Genomic DNA, 16216 nt, shown 5'->3' with positions numbered 1-16216 from the left:
AACCTCGCCAAAAGTGAGTTTGGCTACGCTACGGTCACGTACCTGGGATATATGGTAGGACAGGGGCAGCTGGCTCCTGTGCAGGCTAAAGTGCAGGCTATTTCAGAAGTTCCCGTCCCGACTGATAAGAGAGCTCTGAGAAGGTTTCTGGGAATGGTGGGGTACTATCGGAAGTTTTATAAAAACTTTGCAGATATTGTTCTCCCTCTTACAAAGCTCTTGCAAAAGAATGAAAAATTTGTGTGGAGTAACCTTTGCCAGCAAGCTTTTGAGAGGCTGAAAACTATTTTATGCTACCACCCTGTGTTAGCATGAACATAAAACCTGACTTTTCGAAATCTTTCTCCCTGGCAACTGACGCAAGTGATGAGGCTGCAGGGGCAGTGTTACTGCAGAGAGCTGAGGACGAAATTGAACACCCAGTGGCATATTTCTCTAGGAAGTTCAATGTGCAGCAGAGAAATTATTCCACTGTAAGAAAAAGAATTACTGTCACTTATTCTGGCATTACAGCATTTTGAGGTTTACATTTGTCTGGCACAGAAGCCACTGATAGTCTATACTGATCACAACACATTGGTATTTTTGACTAACATGAAGGATAGGAATAGACAGTTACTAAGTTGGAGTCTGATGTTACAAGAATTTGATATAAAGATACAACATGTAAAGGGGACTGACAATGTAATTGCTGATTGTTTATCTAGGTGTTAGATTTGAAATTATATCTGTGTTACTCTGTTGGTTAATGACTACTTCTGTATTATATTAAACTCTGTAATGTGCCTTACTATTGAATTTTTTCCCCAGTAAAAATTCTTTTTAAGGGTGGGGGTGTTATGTGTGATGAGAAAACCAGATGGAGATGGAGTCCAGAGTTAACCCCCCTGTGAACTATGCTGCTAATGAGAGAGAGAGATAAAGAGGTGGTAGGCATCCTGCTGCAGGTGTGAGAGAGAGAGAGAGACAAAGATTTAAAGTTATGACTCCATGGATGATTTAATATTATGGCTTCTTCACCGATTATTTACCTTTACTACAAGGACCCCTCTTCTTTGCTCGTTAACATTCTTGCTGAGACAGCAAGGAGTGGCCTTGTTTGATGGACACAGACATGGTCAGTTGATGGATGGCTGGCACCCTGGCCGGGGAGATAAAAGCAGGTCTGCTGAGACACCGGCAGACACACCACGGGACACTGAAAGAGTGTTGTGCACACACAGGAAGGTGGGGGCTTGGAGGACTGATCAGCGGCTCACAGTGTGTGAAGGCAGACCGGTGGGGGCTTGTGTGTGTGTCCACCCTCGCCTGGGTGACAAGCTCACCACTGGAGAATGGTCTGGCCGGGAACTGAGGGGTCACAGTCGGTGACCTCAACAGAACAAGAAGACAACGGAAGGTTTGCCTGCTGCAGCTGCTCATCTCTCACTCGCTCTCTCTCTCTCTCTCTCTCTCTCTCCAACAGTACAACAGCAACTACCTCGCCTTAAACTGAACTGAACTAAACTCTGCATCATCTTAAGACTATTCATTTACCCCTAGACTTTGATAGAGCTTGGTTTTGATTCTTATTCTCACACTTCTGTATATATCATTGCTAACCTGTGTTATATGTATATTTGCAATTTATTGTACTGTATTACTTAGTTTACTAATAAACACATTTAGTTATAGTACCACCAGACTCCAACATATCATTCCATTTCTGCTGGTTTGGTAACCAGTCACGGGGTACGTGACACCATTATTAATCTATTCTGCCATCATATTTGACCTACCAAATTTAACTACTTCACACTTATCTCGGCTGAACTCCATCTGCCACTTCTCAGCTCAGTTTTACATCCTATCAAAGTCCCACTGCAACCTCTGACAGCTCTCCACACTATCCACAAAACCTTCAACATTTGTGTCATCAGCAAACTTACTAACCCATCCCTCCACTTCCTCATCCAGGTCATTTTTGAAAATCATGAAGAATAGGGGTCCCAGAACAGATCCCTGAGGCACCCCACTGGTGACCGACCTCCATGCAGAATATGATCCATCTGCAACCACTCTTTGCCTTCTGTGCGCAAGTCAGTTCTGGATCCACAAAGCAATGTCCCCTTGGATCCCATGCCTTCTTACTTTCTCAATAAGCCTTGCATGGGGTACCTTATCAATTGCCTTGCTGAGATCCATATACACTACATCTACTGCTCTTCCCACATCAATGTCTTTAGTCACATCCTGAAAAAAATTAATCAGGATCGTAAGGCACAACCTGCCTTTGCCAAAGCCATGCTGACTACTCCTAATCATATACCTCTCCAAATGTTCATAAATCCTGCCTGTCAGGATCTTCTCCATCAATTTACCAACCACTGATGTAAGACTCACTGGTCTATAATTTCCTGGGCTATTTCCGCTCCCTTTCTTGAATAATGGATCAACATCTGCAACACTCCAATCCTCCTGAACCTCTCCCGTCCCCAATGATAATGCAAAGATCATCACCAGAGGCTCTGCAATCTCCTACCTCATCTCCCACAGTAGACTGGGGTACATTTCGTACGGTTATGGCAACATATCCAACCTGATGCTTTGCAAAAGCTCCAGCACATCCTCTTTCATAATATCTATTTGCTCAAGCTTTTCAGACTGCTGCAAATCATCACTACAAACTCCAAGATCCTTTTCCATTGTGAATACTTAAGTATTCATTAAATACCTCTGCTATTTCCTTCAGTTCCATATACATTTTCTCACTGTCACACTTGATAGGTCCTATTCTTTCATGTCTTATCCTCTTCCTCTTCAAATACTTGTAGAATGCTTTGGGGTTTTCCTTATTTCTGCCAGCCAAGGCATTCTCATGGCCCCTTCTGTCTCTCCTAGTTTCCTTCTTAAGCTTCTCCCTATTAGCTTTATAATCTTCTAGATCTCTAACATTACCTAGCTCTCTGAACCTTTTGTAAGCTTTTCTTTTCTTCTTGATTAGATTTATTGCAGCCTTTGTACACCATGGTTCCTGTACCCTACCACAACTTCCCTGTCTCATTGGAACGTACCTATACAGAACTCCACACAAATATCTCCTGGTTATTTGCCACATTTCTTCCGTACTTTCCCCTGAGAACCTCTGTTTCCAATTTAAGCCTCCAATTTCCTGCCTGATAGCTTTACAATTCCCCTTACTCCAATTAAACACTTTTCTAACCTGTCTGTTCCTATCTCTCTCCAATGCTATTGTAAAGGAGATAGAATTATGATCACTATCTCCAAAATACTGTCCCACTGAGAGATCTGATGCCTAACCAGGTTCATTTCTCAATACCAAATCAAGTACAGCCTCTCCTCTTGTAGGCTTATCTACATACTATGTCAAGAAACCTTCCTGAACACACCTAACAAACTCCACCTCATCTAAACCCTTTGCTCTAGGGAGATACCAATTGATATTTGGGAAATTAAAATCTCCCGTCACGACAACTCTGTTATTATTACACCTTTCCGGGATCTGTTTCCCTATCTGCTCCTCGATAACCTTGTTACTATTGGGTGGCCTATAAAAAACTACCCAGTAAATTTATCGACCCCTTCCTGTTCATAATCTCCACCCACAGAGACTCCGTAGACAATCCCTCCATGTCCTCCTCCTTTTCTGTATCTGTGACACTATCTCTGATCAACAGTGCCACACCCCCACCTCTTTTGCTTCACTCCCTGTCCTTTCTGAAACATTTAAAACCCGGCACTTGAAGTAACCATTCCTGTCCTTGAGCCATCCAAGTCTCTGTAATGGCCACCACATCATAGCTCCAAGTACTGATCCACGCTCTAAGCTCATCCACTTTGTTCACAACACTTCTTGCGTTAAAGTAGACACATCTCAAGCCTTTGGTCTGACTGCGTCATTTCTCAATCACCTGCCTATCCTCCCTCTCGCACTGTCCACAAGCTTTCTCTATTTGTGAGCTAACCTCTTCCCCAGTCTCTTCAGTTCGGTTCCCATCCCCAACAATTCTTGGTTAAACACCTGCCCCCCCCGCCCCCAGTAGCCTTAGCAAACCTCCCCACCAGATATTAGTCCCCCGGGATTCAAGTGCAACTCAACCTTTTCATACAGGTCACACCTGCCCCAAAAGATGTCCCAGTGATCCAGAAATCTGAATCCCTGCCCCCTGCTCCAATCCCTTAGCCACACATTTATCCTCCGCCTCATTCTATTCCTATACTCACTGTCACATAGCACAAGTAGTAATCCTGAGATTACTATCTTTGCAGTCCTGCCTCTCAACTTACTTCCTAACTCCCTGTATTCCATTTTCAGGACTTCTTCTCTTTTCCTACCTATGTCATTGGTACCAATATGTACCATGACCTCTGGCTGTTCTCCCTCCCACGGCAGGATATCTTGGACACAATCTGAAACATCCCGGACCCTGGCACCTGAGAGGCAAACTACCATAAGAGTTTCTTTCTTGTGTCCACAGGCCTTCCACTTCCTTCCTCTTCCCTTCCCTACCTTTCTGAGCCAGAGGCACAGATTCTGTGCCAGAGGCACGGCCACTGTCGCTTCCCCCAGGTAGGTTGTCTCCCCCCCCCCAGCCCCCCAACAGTACTCAAACAGGAGTACTTACTGTCAAGGGGTACAGCCACAGGACTACTGTCTAGTACCTGACTCTTCCCCTTCCCCTTTCTGACTGTGACCCATTTGTCTGTCTCCCTGGGGCATGCATAAGTCAATGAAATAGCTGCTTTGTTCTTTGCAGGAACTGCATAACAATATTCAAAGTAAATTTATTCTTAAAGTACATTAAGCACCGTATTCAACCCCAAGATTCACTTGCTTGCATGCATGCTCAGTAAACCCAATAACCATAATAGAATCAATGAATGACCGCACCCAACAGTGTGGACAACTAGTATATAAGATACACCGTGCAAATACAAAAGAAATAATAAATAAATAAATAAACAAATATTGATAACATGAGATGAAGAGCCATTGAAAGTGAATCCATAGGCTGTGGGAACAGTTCAGTGATGAGGTAAGTGAAGTTGAGTTAAGTTATGCCCTCTGATTCAAAAGCCTGATCATTGAGGCGTAATAGCGATTCCTGAACCCAGTGGTGTGAGTCCTGAGGCTCCTGTACCTTCCTCCTGATGGGTAGCAGTGAGAAGATACCTGGGTGGTGGGGTCCCTGATGATGGATTCTGCTTTCCTACAACAAGTAATGGACCCAGCAAAGTTGGAACAGTGACATTTTGACATTGCTGGCTTGAGGAGAGGGTGCCTTCTATTCTCAGTGTATGTCTTGCCTCTTCATTCCAGAATCCTGATTCTACACACAGTGCTTCTCTAGTCTACACTGAGCTTCTTCGGTATCCATTCCAAGCTTTTCATGTCGTAAGTACCAGGTTCCCAGAATTATGGTCCCGTGACTCAGATCTGCATATCAAATAATAGCTTCAAGCAAGCTTTTCAATTGATTCATCATCCAAGTCAATAGTATAAATTCTGGAAGAGCCCTACCCCAAAAGCTGATCCCTGGCTGAAGTGTGCAAATAAAGTAACCCCATCAAGAGTATTTTAACACCTTGTTGAAAGTCAATGTACAGACTGGGAAAATTGAACTGTCATGAAGCAAATTAAACATCTAGCTTAGAGATGAAAGAAACCTGTCTATGCTGTCTGAATCTATAAAATTTAGAGTATATCTTAATTATCTCTGGGAAAAATTGTGGAAGATAAAACATTGAACAAGATTTGAAAAGGTTCCTTCTCTAGGTTTCAAGGTTTCCCAAGGACTTTTCTCTATGTCCCCTGGGTTTTCTTTCCCCGATATTGTTTCCGAGGCTTATTTCAATGTGTCTAGGGTTTTTCAATGCCCTCCCCCTCTCCAGGACTCCCTAGCCTTCCTCTCGGCCCAGCCCGAGGTTTCTTGATCTCGGTTTGTTGGGGTTCCCGTCTCAGCTTCTCTGGATCCCCAAGTCTCCCGGCCTCCCGAATCTTCCCCGGATCTCGCGTTTTCAGGTCTTCCTGGGCCATCAACTGCCTGCTACAGGGAGAGGGGTCTTGTAGTGACGGCTTCAGTCCTGTGCAGGGCACCGGAGAGCATCGGGCTCTGGGGTTTTTAATGCACCTGAATTGGTTCATTGTTGCTTAACAACAGCTATTAATGGTTTAAGAGCTCTTTGTGCTTTTCTCGAGCTGTTAGCTGTTTGTAATGCGTTTTCCTGGAGCTTTCTGTTTGAGTTTGTTTTGATAAACTCAGGGATTCTGTTTAGTTTTATTGTTGAAGCAGATTCCCGATATGCTCCAATCCGGGAGTCCTTATTTTGAAAATGATTCGACTCACCGTGTCACTTGGTCGAGCTACCTCGATACAAGCTCTTGTTTCTGTCTCTAAGTGGAAGCCTTTGGCTCCGATATTGGCAATACACACGATGGCACTCGTCTACCAGCATCACTGAAGGCCATTTCGGACAAGTCCCTCTCATCCGAGACTTCCACCGGACACAGGTCTATGGCGCCTCGAGACGGGTCTGTATCACAACCATAGATTCGGCAGCTAAGTCAGCTAATAATTATTTATTTGTGATAGTACTTAACTCCATTCATTGCGTCGTAGTGTTTTTCGAGACTTGGACATAGTTACACGTTGTTACCTGCATTCCGCCTTGCCTGAGCAATTGGACTGCCGAGTCAACTGATTCTGAAGACGAGCGGTACTTTTTTTATTCTTAGTTGTTCTCTTCAGCCGCAGTGTCGGCTTTGTTTTCCATTTTGGATGTTATCGTTAACGGCGCTGTTTGGCCTAGCGTTTACTGTTTTCTTTTCCGGTTAATGCTGCTCACGTTAAATTCTGTGAAATATCGACCCGTTTCAGTGTCTCTCACACCGCACTTGAGCCATATCCGAACCTGGTGACAGGATACGTTTGAGGCTAGTGCCCATGATGGAAGTGAATAATTTTACAACTTTCTGCATCTTATTTCGATCCTGCGCAGTAGCAGCCCCCCCCCCCCCCCCCACACACACACACACACACACACACACACAGTAAATCTGTAGAACTGTTGTGTGTTTTTGGTCACATACCAAATCTCAATCTTCTAATGAAATATAGGGTCTCTCTTGCCTTCTTTATAACTGCATCGATATCTTGGGTCCAGGTTAGGTCCTCAGAGATATTGATCCCCAGGAATTTGAAACTACTCACTCTTTCCACTTCTGATGCCTCTATGAGGATTGGTTCATGTTCCCTCACCTAACCCTTCCTGAAGTTCACAAACATCTTATTGATGTTGAGTGCAAGGTTGTTGCTGCGATACCACTCAACTAGGTGGTAGATCCTACTTCTATACGCCATCTCGTCACCATTGCGATTCTGCCAGCAATGGTTGTATCATCAGCAAATATATAGATGGCATTTGAGCTGTGCCTAGCAGCACGGTCCGAGGGTAGAGCAGCGGGCTAAGCTCACGTCCCTGAGGAGCACCTGTGTTGATTGTCAGCGAGGTGTAGAAGTTGTCTGCAAATTAGAGCTTCAGGCACTATGCAAATCCGTTTTTATTTTGATAGTCTAAAGGCAGTGTACGGACTGTCATTTAAGTATCTTTTAGCAAATGATACATTTGGGTTTGGCACAAAATACTGCAGATGGTGGAATCTGAAGCAACAATCGATTTGCTGGAGGAACACAGCGAGCCGAACAGCATCCGTGTGGGAAAAGAATTGCGCACACCATGTTTCTGATCCAAACGCTGCAACAAAACTGGACCCAAACTGAGACAGAAAATGTCAACTATTCCTCAGATTTTTTTTGTGAGTCAGACCGAATTTGTGTGGGAAGAAAGAAACCAGCGACGTAGGGTTTGGATACTAAACGTGACGTAGGCAATTCCTGTCCTCGCAAGGACGCTACTCAACCCGCAGAGTCCCTCCAGAAGATTGTTGTACTAAATAAGGCGAGGATACCTGATCCTGTTGTTTGACTCTGTTTTACAATCGATGTATGACGCGCTTCAACCAGCGTGAAGGACTAGATCGATCCCTTTTCAGTGTGAAGTAACTTAATTTCCAAATTTCTAAATTCTTAATTTCAAAACTACGCAGATCGGAAAAAAATTACAACCCACATTGCCGCATTTTTCTGCACGATTAACCACACAGCACCGATCCACTGTTTGTTTGCACTAATATCGATCTTTTTACACTTGCAATCACATCGATAAGACAATTAGGTATTTTTTTACAAATTTGAGCTTATAAAATGTCCTTGTTCAGTGGCAACAGTTGAGGAAAAAATCCGACGGTGTCTAGATGTAAACATTATATAGCACCAATTTACGATTCCCAGTGCCGTTAAATCTCTGCCCGCCTGTCAGCCCGCCCGTCTTTGCTCTAACCGACCATCAGGATGTCGCCAGAAACGCTTGTATTTTCGACTTTCGACTTTGGCGTTTTGGTCGCCCGGATATAAATAGCCTTTCTTAAATAAAACTGTTTTCTCTTGCTTCCAAATTAATATTTAGAAATTTACAGACATCGTCGAGTTTTTGGTTTAAGCCTCTGTCGGGGAGTGTTGGGGATTGGCGAAACATTTACGGGATTGGGAGAACTCTGGGAAACGATCCGTTCGGGACTATAGTTACCTTGGATTCAGTCAGATCCGGAACGACAACGACCGAGTCCTCCGCCGCAACTTAGTCTGTTTTGCTCAGTTGCTTCCTTCGCGACGGGAGATGGTTCTGAATGGGCGCAGGTGGGTGGAGTAAGGTGTGGCTTTGACAATAGACAATAGACAACACCTTCTGTTCTAAATAGACCTGGTGATAAGGGCAGAAACAGTGATGTACTTTCAATGTTGGTGAGCAAGCTACCCCTTTGCCCCATAAATCTCGTCTTTTTCTCGACCACTGACTGCCATACATTCAAACAAATGAGGGAAATAGTGGAACTTGCTGAAAAAGAGTGCAGTGAATTAATGAGCGAGAGAGTGTGTGTGTGTTTGAGAGAGAGGGGAGGGAGGGATTGGCGAGTGGGAGAGGTGGAGAGAGGGATAAAGGGAGAGTGGGATAGAGAGAGAGAGAGAGAGAAAACTTGATGTTCTTCTACTGCGCCTTCACTGTCTTGACCGAGTATTATAGAACTGTAAGTATCATTGCCCCACTAGATATTGCTAAAAAAGTAAATTGATGGTAACTCAATGACAAAAATAATTATTCAATATTATTAACTATTGTTTTCTATTACTGTTCCTTTGGTCAACAATTTTTGTATGCCAGTTCCAAACAAGGCCCTAAAATACTTCTAAGTTTGACCATAAGACATAAAAGCAGAATTAGGCTATTCAGTTCATCAAGTCTGCTCTGCTGTTCAGTTACGGTTGATTTATCTTCCCATCATCTACCTTCTCCTCATAAACTTTGACACCCTCACTCATTAACCAGAGTAGATTCAAGTTAGTTGGGTCACATCATGACCAATACATTTTGGCCCAAATAGGTGGCTCCCCCAATAAGCCAAAGTTTCATGGAAATAGTCAATAAAGTATAAAAAGACAAATTATGTATTTAAATCAAATACATAACAAATTAGAACATTACCAATACTACTACATTACTTTAAAACTGTTCTAGTTCCTAATAGTTATCAATGGAGGAATTCATCCAGTGTATGCTTTCTTTCAGTTGTAAGTGAACAGAATCAGCAGAGATACCTATGCAGACAATGGGCTGCCTTCTTGCAATGCTTTTGATGATTGCATCCTTCAAATCTTCATTTTCATTGTAACATTTGATTGTCAATACCTTCAAATTCTTCATAGTCTCTTACTTGTCGCAACAGTGAAATTGTTTCGTTTTCACTCCTGACCATTTCTAGTGTCTCCAAGCCTGAATGCTTGAAGCTGCAGTGAGCAAAACAGTTCTGCGTTGTCTTAATACTTATTTCTTGACAACTATCAGTGACAAAGAAATTCACTGTTTATTTTGAACAGAAACACATATAACTGATTCTATTTAAAAATTGTTTGTTCTATACCGGGCATAGTCTAATGGCCACACAAATACATGTGACTGATGCGAGTTAGAAACTGGTGGTAATCTTCCGCCCTGATTAACCAATCGTCCAATTAACTGGAATACACTGTACTTATCCAGCTCTGCTGTAAATATACCCAATGAACAAGAGCAAAGGAGTTAGTTTATCTCCCCTCTTTTCTACACTGTTCCTCTCCTTTACTCTGTAAAGCAACTACAAAATCCTTTTTTCTCCTTTCCAAAGGCCAATAACTGCAATACCAAGGTCCCAGTCAACAACTTCTGTGCAGGCAACAACACGGTATTGCTGCAAAAAAAAATCATGATATACTGTACAAGTACAAACAAGCTGGAGGAACTCAGCAGGCCTTGTTTGTACGTGCGACCTGCTGAGTTCCTCCAGCTTGTCTGTACGTGTTGATTTGACCACAGCATCTGCAGTGTACTTTGTGTTCATGATACACTGTATTTGTGTGATGATAAAACTGATTTTGATATGGGGTCTCTTTTGTGGAATGAGAGTGGGAAGGGGAAAGAGAGAGGGGAATCATGGTTGGGAAAAGGGGAATGGAGAGGGGAGGGAGCAGGAAGCACCAGAGAGACAATCTGTGATGATCAATACGCCAATTGTTTGGAACCAAGTTACTGTACCTGGTGTCTCACCCACACACCACCCCTCCCTTGCCAATTCTTTGTCACCAAACCTGTCCTACAGCGCTTCGCCCTTGTCATTTCCAACATCCTTTGCTCCTGCCAGATTTACAAACTCGCTTTCCACTTCACGTTGACAAATGCAGTGCTGTGCAAAGGTCTTAGGCACCCTAGCTATGTATGTGTGTGTATAAGACTTTGCACAGTACTGTACTTGGGAAGGAGCAATACTGGACCTTCTCATAGGGAATAAGGTGGACCAAGTAACTGAAGTAGCAATTGAGGAGTGTTATGAATCCCATAACTGGAGAACTTAGCAGTAAAGATAGAGAGGTCCGTTGAAGTCTGATGTTACTATTTTCAAACGTTTTATTTATAAAGGGACACAAAAGTAGGGTTAATACATACATTCAGATAGTGCACATCGTCAACACTCAATCTAAAGCGCGGGTATAGTAATAATCATCATTAAGAAGTGAGCTCTGCTGTTGTCTAGGGGTTAATAGATTGTCCGTTGGAAATATAAAAGTCACTCAGAAGGCTGCCGGCCTCAGCCCTTTGAGAATCGCTGGGTTTCACGTGGGGCGACCGAGAAAGAGAGATTGGGGGAGAAGAGAAAGAACTTGCCGAGTCTTGATGAATCTTCCGTGAAATCGGGGGAGCGTTGGTTTCCTCTCCCCGATGTTAGTTAAAAGCGGTTTTCTGTGATCCCAGCCACAAATTCCAATCCCGGAATCTAACACACGTGGCTTCCTTCAGAATGGCTTCCCGCTGCTGCGGGAACACTCTCTCGTGTCTTCTTGGTGCGTCTGAGGGGCTGTCCCCCTGAAACTCTCCATTATACTTCCTCACGGGGTCGCAGGTGGCAATCAGGTTGGGATGATGCAACCAGCCCACCTTGCCCGAGGGCTTTTCACATGGTCTCCATGAGACAATAGTCGCTGTTGTCTTATTCTGTATCCCGGGTGGGAAGTGCAATTTAGCACGTTTCTCTCTCTCTCTCAATTCCTGGGTCTACTGGTTCCCCCCCCCCCCCCAACGGGTGCTCTTGCGATTCTCATAAAGGATGGGGCTGGGATCATAACAGGAGCACATCAGTTCCAGTGACCACAATAAATAAGGATAATAAGTAGTGAGGTCTATCATGTTTGTTATTTCCTGAAAGAATTCCAACAGATTCGTCGGGCAAGATTTTTCCTTGAGGAAACCATGCTGATTAGGGCCTATTTTATCATGTGCATCCAAGTACCGGGACCTCATCCTAATTAATCATCTCCAACGTCTTCCCAACCACTGAGATCAGCTAACTGTCCTACAGTTTCCGTTCTTCTACCTCTCTCCCTTCTTGAAGAGTGGAGTGACAATTGCATTTTCCAGTTGTCCGGAACCATTCCACAATCTAGTGATTCTTGAAAGATCATTACTAATGCCTCCATGATCTCTTCAGCCACCTTTTTCAGAACCCTAGGGTGTACACCATTTGGTCCAGGTAACTTATCTACCTTCAGACCTTTAAGCTTTTGAAGAACATTCTTTCTAGTTATGCTAACTTCATACACTTCATGATCCTTGACACCTGGAACTTCCACTATACTGCTAGTGTCTTGCACAGTGAAGACTGGTGCAAAATATTTATTCAGTTCATCCACCATTTCATTGTCCCCCATTACTCCCTCTCCATCATTGTTTTCCAATGGTCCAATATCCACTCTCGCCTATCTTTTACACTTTACGTATCTGAAGAAACTTTTGGTATCCTCTTTAATATTATTGGCTATCTTACTTTCGTATTCCAGCTTCACCTTCTTAATAACTTTTTTAGTTGCCTTCTGTTGGTTTTTAAAAGCTCCCCAATCCTCTTACTTCCCACTAATTGTTGCTCTATTATATGCCTTCTGGCTTTTGACCTCTTGTTAACCATGATCATCTCATCTTGCCTTGAGAATACTTCTTTGGGATGGATATACCCCGTGCCTTCCGAATTGCTTCCAGAAATTCAAGCCATTGCTGCTCTGCCGTCATCCCTGCCAGTGTTCTTTTCTAATCAATTCTGGCCAGTTCTTTTCTCATGTCTCTGGAATACTGACATATCTGACTTTAGCTTCTCTTTTTCAAATTTCAGTGTGTATTTTATCATATTATGGTCTCTTTTCCCTAAGGGTTCTTTTACCTTAAGCTCTCTAATTAATTCTGGTTCATTGGACAGCCCCCAATTCAGAACAGCTAATCCCCTAGTGGTTTTAACCACGAACTGCTCTAAAAAGCCATTTCATTGACACTCTAGAAATTGCCCCTGCAGGAACCCAGCACCAAACTGATTTTTCCCAATCTCACTGCATATTGAAATCCCCCATGACTATTGTAACATTGCCCTTTTGTCATGTATTTTCTATCCTCCATTGTAATTTGTAGGCTATCTCCCTATTTTTGTTGGGGGGGGGGTGTTTCTGTAGACATCTCCCATCAGTCTTTTTTACCCTTGCAGTTCCTTAGGTCTGTCCACAATGGTTCAACATCTCTGTCACCTCTTTCTAATGATCTGATTTCATTTTTTACCATTAATTTTTTTTAGAGCTTATCTTCAACAGTGGAATGACATTGGCTATCCTCCAATCCTCTGGTACCTCTCCTGTCACCGAGAATGTTTTAAATACCTTTGCTCAGGCCCCAGCAAATTTTTGCACTTGCCTCCTGTAGGGTCCGAGGGAACACCTTGTCAGGTCCTGGCCTCTGGACAGCAAACACCTCCTCCTCTGTAATCTGTATAGTATCCATGAAATCAGAGCCACATTGCCTCACTTCTATAGACTCTGCGCCCAGTTGAGAAGGACAACAAGTACAGGCCAGTGAGCCTGACTTCAGCTTTAGGCAAGTAGGTAGAATGAATTCTAAGGGACAAGATCTACCCTCACTTGAATAGTCAAGGCCTGATCAGGAATAGTCAGTGTGGTTTTTTGCATAGGAGATCATGTTTGATGAATTTGTTCGAATTCTTTGAAGAGGTAACTAAGAAGGGTGATGGGGTGGAGGTACATACATCTTTACCAAAGGTGGTGTAAGGTGCTCTTACCCTCCACTAGCTTGAAGGTCAACCTTGACAAAAGTGTAGCAGCTGCTTAGCCCCCCCCCCCCCAATCAGGATCATTTGGAGCCATGGGAGCAGCTGGTGCATATCCCAAGTCCTAGTTATGTGACCACTGACACCAGGCAGACAATCTCTGAAGAGTACTGATAAGGGTTGGGGTCACCCATCTTGTAAAGACGCTGCCCCGAAGAAGGCACTTCAGTAGGAAAATATGCCAGTGAAGATCATGCTCATTGGAAGACCATGATCACCTGTGTCATTTGACATGGCACATAATGAACGAACTAAGAAGATGAAGGTAGGTAAGTTGATGCTTTTTATATTAGAGACCTTGATCAATTAGGGAGATAGATCGAGGAACATGTAGATAAATGTTAGGTAATCCACTTTCAACAGGGTAGGCCATATACAATGAAATGTGGGGCACTAATGATTGTTGTGGAACAGAGGAGCTTGGGAGTACAAGTGCACAGTTCACTGAAAATGACTGCACAAGCAGACGGGGCAGTGAAGAAGACATTCATCGAAGTTCCAAGTGCATTTACTTCGGAAGTAAGCATACAGTATACAACCTTGACATTCATCTTTTTGCAGGCAGCTACAAAATGAAGAAACACAATAAAACCCATTCAAAGAAAAAGCCCTACAAAGTTCAAATTTCAAAGTAAATTTATTATCAAAGTGCATACATTCCATCATATAGAACTCCCCCCCCCCCGAGATTTGTTTTCTTGCAGGCATTCTCGATTGACCCATCGAATAATAGCCATAACAGAATCAATGATAGACTACACCAACAGGCAACAAACTGCAAATACAAAAAGAAATAATAATAATAATAAACAAACAAACAATAAATATTGAGAACATGAGATAGTCCTTGAAAATGAGTCTATGAGTTTTGGGAATATTTCAATGATGGAGCAAGTAAAGCTGAGTGAAGTTACAAACAAGAGAAAAATCTGCAAGTACTGGAAATCCTGAGCAACACACGCAAAATGCTGGAGGAACTCAGCAGGCCAGGCAGCATCGCGGAAAAGAGTACAGTTGACTTTTCAGAAACCATTGACTGTACTCTTTTCTAAGATGCTGCCTGGCCTGCTGAATTCCTCCAGCATTTTGTGTGTGTTGCTTGAGTGTGAAGTTATCCCCTTTGGTTCAAGATTCAGATGACTGAGATGTAGTAACTGCTCCTGAACTTGGTGGTGTGAGCCCTGAGGTTCCTGTACCTTCTTCCTGATGGCAGCAGTGAGGAGAGAATATGCCCTGGGTGGTGGGACACATATTTTCCACACTTTTTTCCAGGGCGTGAACAATAAGAAGTGAACAAATAGCATTAACTGCAGAGTACCTGAAAGAGAGTCCTTGGCACAGTGTAGATGGCCACAGGCCAAAGCTGCAGCAGAGTTAGGGAAGTGCCCTAGTCAAATCATTCGAGTACAAAGGTTCATGGGTTCATCAAAGTATGTATGTACAATACAAATCTGATATTTGCCTTCTCCAGATAGCCATGAAATATAGAAAAACCTTGGCAGTTGTTGAAAAGAAAAGTCATCACTCCCCCTCCCTGACAAGAAATAAAAACAAAACTTGCAACCCCTGCTCCCTCTCTCACAAAAAACAACAATAACATCAGAACCCCAGCCCCCCCCACACAAAAAGTGACAATAACATCAAATTCGCAGTCCTCTCCATTACAGGAGAAAACAATGACAGTAACACCAAATCCCAGGCGTCTCCCTCACAGAAAACAGTGACAATAACATCAAATCCCCTGTCCTCTCCCTCGCAGAAAACAACACAGCGATGATGAGATCAAATCTCCAGCCCTCTCCCTCACAGGAAACAACACAGCGATGATGTCAAATGCTCAGTCCTCTCCCTCACAGAAAAGAACACAATGACGATAACATCAATCCCCAGACCACTCCTCACGGAAAAGAACAACGACAATAGTATCAAAACCCCCACCCCCCTCTCTCACAAACAAAAAACCTACAGATTCACCCACACAATAACACCAACAAGAAAATCAAACATCAGACTCCAAATCCCCAATTTCACCCTTGCATAAAAAGTAAAATATTGCCCACACATGTCGGCAAGAAAGGAAAACTGCGAAAACTGAGAGACCAATAGAACGTACATTCCACTAATCACATAAATCTCAGAATACAGAAAACATTTTTCCGTAAGCATATGAGCAGGGTGGCCACACAAAATCAGTCCTTATGTGCAGAGTGACTGCCATGCCGGGTCAGAATGCGAATGCTACCGATCCCGTGGCCTCCGTTGAGAGTGACCGCTGACCTCCTCGATGCTTCAATCTTCCTTGCCCCTTCAAGATGGAGTCATTCATGACCCTGTGTCCCGTCTCTGGTCTTTTCCACAATTCAGCTCATGTTCTTGGTCCTTTTTCGGGTCCCCGTCTCTGGTCTTCTCCAT

General features: G+C 43.4%; 1 protein-coding gene across 6 annotated transcripts in view; it reads left to right on the top strand.

Annotated features, from left to right (window-relative positions):
- Nucleotides 1–16216, top strand: part of LOC132393950 (endoplasmic reticulum aminopeptidase 1-like) — a 38579-nt gene that overhangs the window by 19915 nt on the left and 2448 nt on the right. For 2 of the 6 annotated variants that reach the window (XR_009512113.1, XR_009512111.1), the window contains exon 5: nucleotides 5321–5606. The exons of 2 other annotated variants lie outside the window; for them this stretch is intronic. The gene's annotated coding sequence lies outside the window, so the exon portion shown is untranslated. Of the gene's footprint in view, nucleotides 1–810; nucleotides 1677–5320; nucleotides 5607–16216 lie in introns of those variants that run through there. 2 more of the 6 variants (XR_009512109.1, XR_009512108.1) reach the window with 1 other exon arrangement.

The sequence above is a fragment of the Hypanus sabinus genome, chromosome 5, assembly GCF_030144855.1.
Source record: "Hypanus sabinus isolate sHypSab1 chromosome 5, sHypSab1.hap1, whole genome shotgun sequence".
In the NCBI taxonomy this organism is placed as follows: domain Eukaryota; kingdom Metazoa; phylum Chordata; class Chondrichthyes; order Myliobatiformes; family Dasyatidae; genus Hypanus; species Hypanus sabinus.
The sequence above is the reverse complement of the archived record's forward strand: the minus strand, read 5'-3'. Positions and strand labels throughout refer to the sequence as shown.